This window comes from Palaemon carinicauda, chromosome 20 (assembly GCF_036898095.1).
Source record: "Palaemon carinicauda isolate YSFRI2023 chromosome 20, ASM3689809v2, whole genome shotgun sequence".
NCBI lineage: Eukaryota > Metazoa > Arthropoda > Malacostraca > Decapoda > Palaemonidae > Palaemon > Palaemon carinicauda.
In genome coordinates, this window is record NC_090744.1 from 124,751,649 (window position 1) to 124,759,148 (window position 7,500).

The window sequence follows — 7,500 nt, forward strand, 5'->3', positions numbered from 1 at the left end:
TACAAAATGCCTCCCCTGCAACCCCCTCCTCTTCTCTCTCTCAGCAGGCTACAAAATGCCTCCCCTGCAACCCCCCTCCTCTTCTCTCTCTCAGCAGGCTACAAAATGCCTCCCCTGCAACCCCCTCCTCTTCTCTCTCTCAGCAGGCTACAAAATGCCTCCCCTGCAACCCCCTCCTCTTCTCTCTCTCAGCAGGCTACAAAATGCCTCCCCTGCAACCCCCTCCTCTTCTCTCTCTCAGCAGGCTACAAAATGCCTCCCCTGCAACCCCCTCCTCTTCTCTCTCTCAGCAGGCTACAAAATGCCTCCCCTGCAACCCCCTCCTCTTCTCTCTCTCAGCAGGCTACAAAATGCCTCCCCTGCAACCCCCTCCTCTTCTCTCTCTCAGCAGGCTACAAAATGCCTCCCCTGCAACCCCCTCCTCTTCTCTCTCTCAGCTGGCTACAAAATGCCTCCCCTGCAACCCCCTCCTCTCTCTCTGAGCAGGCTACAAAATGCCTCCCCTGCAACCCCCTCCTCGTCTCTCTCTCAGCAGGCTACAAAAAGCCTCCCCTGCAACCCCCTCCTCTCTCTCTGAGCAGGCTACAAAATGCCTCCCCTGCAACCCCCCTCCTCTCTCTCTGAGCAGGCTACAAAATGCCTCCCCTGCAACCCCCCTCCTCTCTCTCTGAGCAGGCTACAAAATGCCTCCCCTGCAACCCCCTCCTCTCTCTCTCTCAGCAGGCTACAAAATGCCTCCCCTGCAACCCCCTCCTCTCTCTCTCTCAGCAGGCTACAAAATGCCTCCCCTGCAACCCCCCTCCTCTCTCTCTCTCAGCAGGCTACAAAATGCCTCCCCTGCAACCCCCTCCTCTCTCTCTCTCAGCAGGCTACAAAATGCCTCCCCTGCAACCCCCTCCTCTCTCTCTCTCTCAGAAGGCTACAAAATGCCTCCCCTGCAACCCCCTCCTCTCTCTCTCTCTCTCAGAAGGCTACAAAATGCCTCCCCTGCAACCCCCCTCCTCTCTCTCTCTCTCTCAGAAGGCTACAAAATGCCTCCCCTGCAACCCCCTCCTCTCTCTCTCTCTCTCAGAAGGCTACAAAATGCCTCCCCTGCAACCCCCTCCTCTCTCTCTCTCTCTCAGAAGGCTACAAAATGCCTCCCCTGCAACCCCCTCCTCTCTCTCTCTCTCTCAGAAGGCTACAAAATGCCTCCCCTGCAACCCCCCTCCTCTCTCTCTCTCTCTCAGAAGGCTACAAAATGCCTCCCCTGCAACCCCCCTCCTCTCTCTCTCTCTCTCAGAAGGCTACAAAATGCCTCCCCTGCAACCCCCTCCTCTCTCTCTCTCTCTCAGAAGGCTACAAAATGCCTCCCCTGCAACCCCCTCCTCTCTCTCTCTCTCAGAAGGCTACAAAATGCCTCCCCTGCAACCCCCTCCTCTCTCTCTCTCAGCAGGCTACAAAATGCCTCCCCTGCAACCCCCTCCTCTCTCTCTCTCTCAGCAGGCTACAAAATGCCTCCCCTGCAACCCCCTCCTCTCTCTCTCTCTCAGCAGGCTACAAAATGCCTCCCCTGCAACCCCCTCCTCTCTCTCTCTCTCAGCAGGCTACAAAATGCCTCCCCTGCAACCCCCTCCTCTCTCTCTCTCTCAGCAGGCTACAAAATGCCTCCCCTGCAACCCCCCCTCCTCTCTCTCTCTCTCAGCAGGCTACAAAATGCCTCCCCTGCAACCCCCCTCCTCTCTCTCTCTCTCAGCAGGCTACAAAATGCCTCCCCTGCAACCCCCTCCTCTCTCTCTCTCTCAGCAGGCTACAAAATGCCTCCCCTGCAACCCCCCTCCTCTCTCTCTCTCTCAGCAGGCTACAAAATGCCTCCCCTGCAACCCCCTCCTCTCTCTCTCTCTCAGCAGGCTACAAAATGCCTCCCCTGCAACCCCCTCCTCTCTCTCTCTCTCAGCAGGCTACAAAATGCCTCCCCTGCAACCCCCCTCCTCCTCTCTCTCTCTCAGCAGGCTACAAAATGCCTCCCCTGCAACCCCCTCCTCTCTCTCTCTCTCAGCAGGCTACAAAATGCCTCCCCTGCAACCCCCTCCTCTCTCTCTCTCTCAGCAGGCTACAAAATGCCTCCCCTGCAACCCCCTCCTCTCTCTCTCAGCAGGCTACAAAATGCCTCCCCTGCAACCCCCTCCTCTCTCTCTGAGCAGGCTACAAAATGCCTCCCCTGCAACCCCCCTCCTCTCTCTCTGAGCAGGCTACAAAATGCCTCCCCTGCAACCCCCTCCTCTCTCTCTCAGAAGGCTACAAAATGCCTCCCCTGCAACCCCCTCCTCTCTCTCTCAGCAGGCTACAAAATGCCTCCCCTGCAACCCCCTCCTCTCTCTCTCAGCAGGCTACAAAATGCCTCCCCTGCAACCCCCTCCTCTCCCTCTCAGCAGGCTACAAAATGCCTCCCCTGCAACCCCCCTCCTCTCTCTCTCAGCAGGCTACAAAATGCCTCCCCTGCAACCCCCTCCTCTCTCTCTGAGCAGGCTACAAAATGCCTCCCCTGCAACCCCCTCCTCTCTCTCTGAGCAGGCTACAAAATGCCTCCCCTGCAACCCCCTCCTCTCTCTCTGAGCAGGCTACAAAATGCCTCCCCTGCAACCCCCTCCTCTCTCTCTGAGCAGGCTACAAAATGCCTCCCCTGCAACCCCCCTCCTCTCTCTCTGAGCAGGCTACAAAATGCCTCCCCTGCAACCCCCCTCCTCTCTCTCTGAGCAGGCTACAAAATGCCTCCCCTGCAACCCCCTCCTCTCTCTCTGAGCAGGCTACAAAATGCCTCCCCTGCAACCCCCCTCCTCTCTCTCTGAGCAGGCTACAAAATGCCTCCCCTGCAACCCCCCTCCTCTCTCTCTGAGCAGGCTACAAAATGCCTCCCCTGCAACCCCCTCCTCTCTCTCTGAGCAGGCTACAAAATGCCTCCCCTGCAACTCCCTCCTCTCTCTCTCAGCAGGCTACAAAATGCCTCCCCTGCAACCCCCTCCTCTCTCTCTCAGCAGGCTACAAAATGCCTCCCCTGCAACCCCCTCCTCTCTCTCTCAGCAGGCTACAAAATGCCTCCCCTGCAACCCCCTCCTCTCTCTCTCAGCAGGCTACAAAATGCCTCCCCTGCAACCCCCTCCTCTCTCTCTCAGCAGGCTACAAATGCCTCCCCTGCAACCCCCTCCTCTCTCTCTCAGCAGGCTACAAAATGCCTCCCCTGCAACCCCCCTCCCTCTCTCTCTCAGCAGGCTACAAAATGCCTCCCCTGCAACCCCCTCCTCTCTCTCTCAGCAGGCTACAAAATGCCTCCCCTGCAACCCCCTCCTCTCTCTCTCAGCAGGCTACAAAATGCCTCCCCTGCAACCCCCTCCTCTCTCTCTCAGCAGGCTACAAAATGCCTCCCCTGCAACCCCCCTCCTCTCTCTCTCAGCAGGCTACAAAATGCCTCCCCTGCAACCCCCTCCTCTCTCTCTCAGCAGGCTACAAAATGCCTCCCCTGCAACCCCCTCCTCTCTCTCTGAGCAGGCTACAAAATGCCTCCCCTGCAACCCCCCTCCTCTCTCTCTGAGCAGGCTACAAAATGCCTCCCCTGCAACCCCCTCCTCTCTCTCTGAGCAGGCTACAAAATGCCTCCCCTGCAACCTCCCTCCTCTCTCTCTGAGCAGGCTACAAAATGCCTCCCCTGCAACCCCCTCCTCTCTCTCTCAGCAGGCTACAAAATGCCTCCCCTGCAACCCCCTCCTCTCTCTCTCAGCAGGCTACAAAATGCCTCCCCTGCAACCCCCCTCCTCTCTCTCTCAGCAGGCTACAAAATGCCTCCCCTGCAACCCCCTCCTCTCTCTCTCAGCAGGCTACAAAATGCCTCCCCTGCAACCCCCTCCTCTCTCTCTCAGCAGGCTACAAAATGCCTCCCCTGCAACCCCCTCCTCTCTCTCTCAGCAGGCTACAAAATGCCTCCCCTGCAACCCCCTCCTCTCTCTCTCAGCAGGCTACAAAATGCCTCCCCTGCAACCCCCTCCCTCTCTCTCTCAGCAGGCTACAAAATGCCTCCCCTGCAACCCCCTCCTCTCTCTCTCAGCAGGCTACAAAATGCCTCCCCTGCAACCCCCTCCTCTCTCTCTCAGCAGGCTACAAAATGCCTCCCCTGCAACCCCCTCCTCTCTCTCTCAGCAGGCTACAAAATGCCTCCCCTGCAACCCCCTCCTCTCTCTCTCAGCAGGCTACAAAATGCCTCCCCTGCAACCCCCTCCTCTCTCTCTCAGCAGGCTACAAAATGCCTCCCCTGCAACCCCCCTCCTCTCTCTCTCAGCAGGCCTACAAAATGCCTCCCCTGCAACCCCCTCCCTCTCTCTCTCAGCAGGCTACAAAATGCCTCCCCTGCAACCCCCTCCTCTCTCTCTCAGCAGGCTACAAAATGCCTCCCCTGCAACCCCCTCCTCTCTCTCTCAGCAGGCTACAAAATGCCTCCCCTGCAACCCCCTCCTCTCTCTCTCAGCAGGCTACAAAATGCCTCCCCTGCAACCCCCTCCTCTCTCTCTGAGCAGGCTACAAAATGCCTCCCCTGCAACCCCCTCCTCTCTCTCTCAGCAGGCTACAAAATGCCTCCCCTGCAACCCCCTCCTCTCTCTCTGAGCAGGCTACAAAATGCCTCCCCTGCAACTCCCTCCTCTCTCTCTCAGAAGGCTACAAAATGCCTCCCCTGCAACCCCCCTCCTCTCTCTCTCAGCAGGCTACAAAATGCCTCCCCTGCAACCCCCTCCTCTCTCTCTCAGCAGGCTACAAAATGCCTCCCCTGCAACCCCCTCCTCTCTCTCTCAGCAGGCTACAAAATGCCTCCCCTGCAACCCCCTCCTCTCTCTCTCAGCAGGCTACAAAATGCCTCCCCTGCAACCCCCCTCCTCTCTCTCTCTCAGCAGGCTACAAAATGCCTCCCCTGCAACCCCCTCCTCTCTCTCTCTCAGCAGGCTACAAAATGCCTCCCCTGCAACCCCCTCCTCTCTCTCTCTCAGCAGGCTACAAAATGCCTCCCCTGCAACCCCCTCCTCTCTCTCTCTCAGCAGGCTACAAAATGCCTCCCCTGCAACCCCCTCCTCTCTCTCTCTCAGCAGGCTACAAAATGCCTCCCCTGCAACCCCCCTCCTCTCTCTCTCTCAGAAGGCTACAAAATGCCTCCCCTGCAACCCCCTCCTCTCTCTCTCTCTCAGAAGGCTACAAAATGCCTCCCCTGCAACCCCCTCCTCTCTCTCTCTCTCAGAAGGCTACAAAATGCCTCCCCTGCAACCCCCCTCCTCTCTCTCTCTCTCAGAAGGCTACAAAATGCCTCCCCTGCAACCCCCCTCCTCTCTCTCTCTCTCAGAAGGCTACAAAATGCCTCCCCTGCAACCCCCTCCTCTCTCTCTCTCTCAGAAGGCTACAAAATGCCTCCCCTGCAACCCCCTCCTCTCTCTCTCTCTCTCAGCAGGCTACAAAATGCCTCCCCTGCAACCCCCTCCTCTCTCTCTCTCTCAGAAGGCTACAAAATGCCTCCCCTGCAACCCCCCTCCTCTCTCTCTCTCAGCAGGCTACAAAATGCCTCCCCTGCAACCCCCTCCTCTCTCTCTCTCAGCAGGCTACAAAATGCCTCCCCTGCAACCCCCCTCCTCTCTCTCTCTCAGCAGGCTACAAAATGCCTCCCCTGCAACCCCCTCCTCTCTCTCTCTCTCAGCAGGCTACAAAATTGCCTCCCCTGCAACCCCCTCCTCTCTCTCTCTCTCAGCAGGCTACAAAATGCCTCCCCTGCAACCCCCTCCTCTCTCTCTCTCTCAGCAGGCTACAAAATGCCTCCCCTGCAACCCCCCTCCTCTCTCTCTCTCTCAGCAGGCTACAAAATGCCTCCCCTGCAACCCCCTCCTCTCTCTCTCTCTCAGCAGGCTACAAAATGCCTCCCCTGCAACCCCCTCCTCTCTCTCTCTCTCAGCAGGCTACAAAATGCCTCCCCTGCAACCCCCTCCTCTCTCTCTCTCTCAGCAGGCTACAAAATGCCTCCCCTGCAACCCCCTCCTCTCTCCTCTCTCTCAGCAGGCTACAAAATGCCTCCCCTGCAACCCCCTCCTCTCTCTCTCTCTCAGCAGGCTACAAAATGCCTCCCCTGCAACCCCCTCCTCTCTCTCTCTCTCAGCAGGCTACAAAATGCCTCCCCTGCAACCCCCTCCTCTCTCTCTCTCTCAGCAGGCTACAAAATGCCTCCCCTGCAACCCCCTCCTCTCTCTCTCTCTCAGCAGGCTACAAAATGCCTCCCCTGCAACCCCCTCCTCTCTCTCTCTCTCAGCAGGCTACAAAATGCCTCCCCTGCAACCCCCTCCTCTCTCTCTCAGCAGGCTACAAAATGCCTCCCCTGCAACCCCCTCCTCTCTCTCTGAGCAGGCTACAAAATGCCTCCCCTGCAACCCCCTCCTCTCTCTCTGAGCAGGCTACAAAATGCCTCCCCTGCAACCCCCTCCTCTCTCTCTGAGCAGGCTACAAAATGCCTCCCCTGCAACCCCCTCCTCTCTCTCTCAGAAGGCTACAAAATGCCTCCCCTGCAACCCCCTCCTCTCTCTCTCAGCAGGCTACAAAATGCCTCCCCTGCAACCCCCCTCCTCTCCCTCTCAGCAGGCTACAAAATGCCTCCCCTGCAACCCCCTCCTCTCTCTCTCAGCAGGCTACAAAATGCCTCCCCTGCAACCCCCCTCCTCTCTCTCTCAGCAGGCTACAAAATGCCTCCCCTGCAACCCCCTCCTCTCTCTCTCAGCAGGCTACAAAATGCCTCCCCTGCAACCCCCTCCTCTCTCTCTCAGCAGGCTACAAAATGCCTCCCCTGCAACCCCCTCCTCTCTCTCTGAGCAGGCTACAAAATGCCTCCCCTGCAACCCCCCTCCTCTCTCTCTGAGCAGGCTACAAAATGCCTCCCCTGCAACCCCCCTCCTCTCTCTCTGAGCAGGCTACAAAATGCCTCCCCTGCAACCCCCTCCTCTCTCTCTGAGCAGGCTACAAAATGCCTCCCCTGCAACCCCCTCCTCTCTCTCTGAGCAGGCTACAAAATGCCTCCCCTGCAACCCCCTCCTCTCTCTCTGAGCAGGCTACAAAATGCCTCCCCTGCAACCCCCTCCTCTCTCTCTGAGCAGGCTACAAAATGCCTCCCCTGCAACCCCCTCCTCTCTCTCTGAGCAGGCTACAAAATGCCTCCCCTGCAACCCCCTCCTCTCTCTCTGAGCAGGCTACAAAATGCCTCCCCTGCAACCCCCCTCCTCTCTCTCTGAGCAGGCTACAAAATGCCTCCCCTGCAACCCCCTCCTCTCTCTCTGAGCAGGCTACAAAATGCCTCCCCTGCAACCCCCTCCTCTCTCTCTCTCAGCAGGCTACAAAATGCCTCCCCTGCAACCCCCCTCCTCTCTCTCTCAGCAGGCTACAAAATGCCTCCCCTGCAACTCCCTCCTCTCTCTCTCAGCAGGCTACAAAATGCCTCCCCTGCAACCCCCCTCC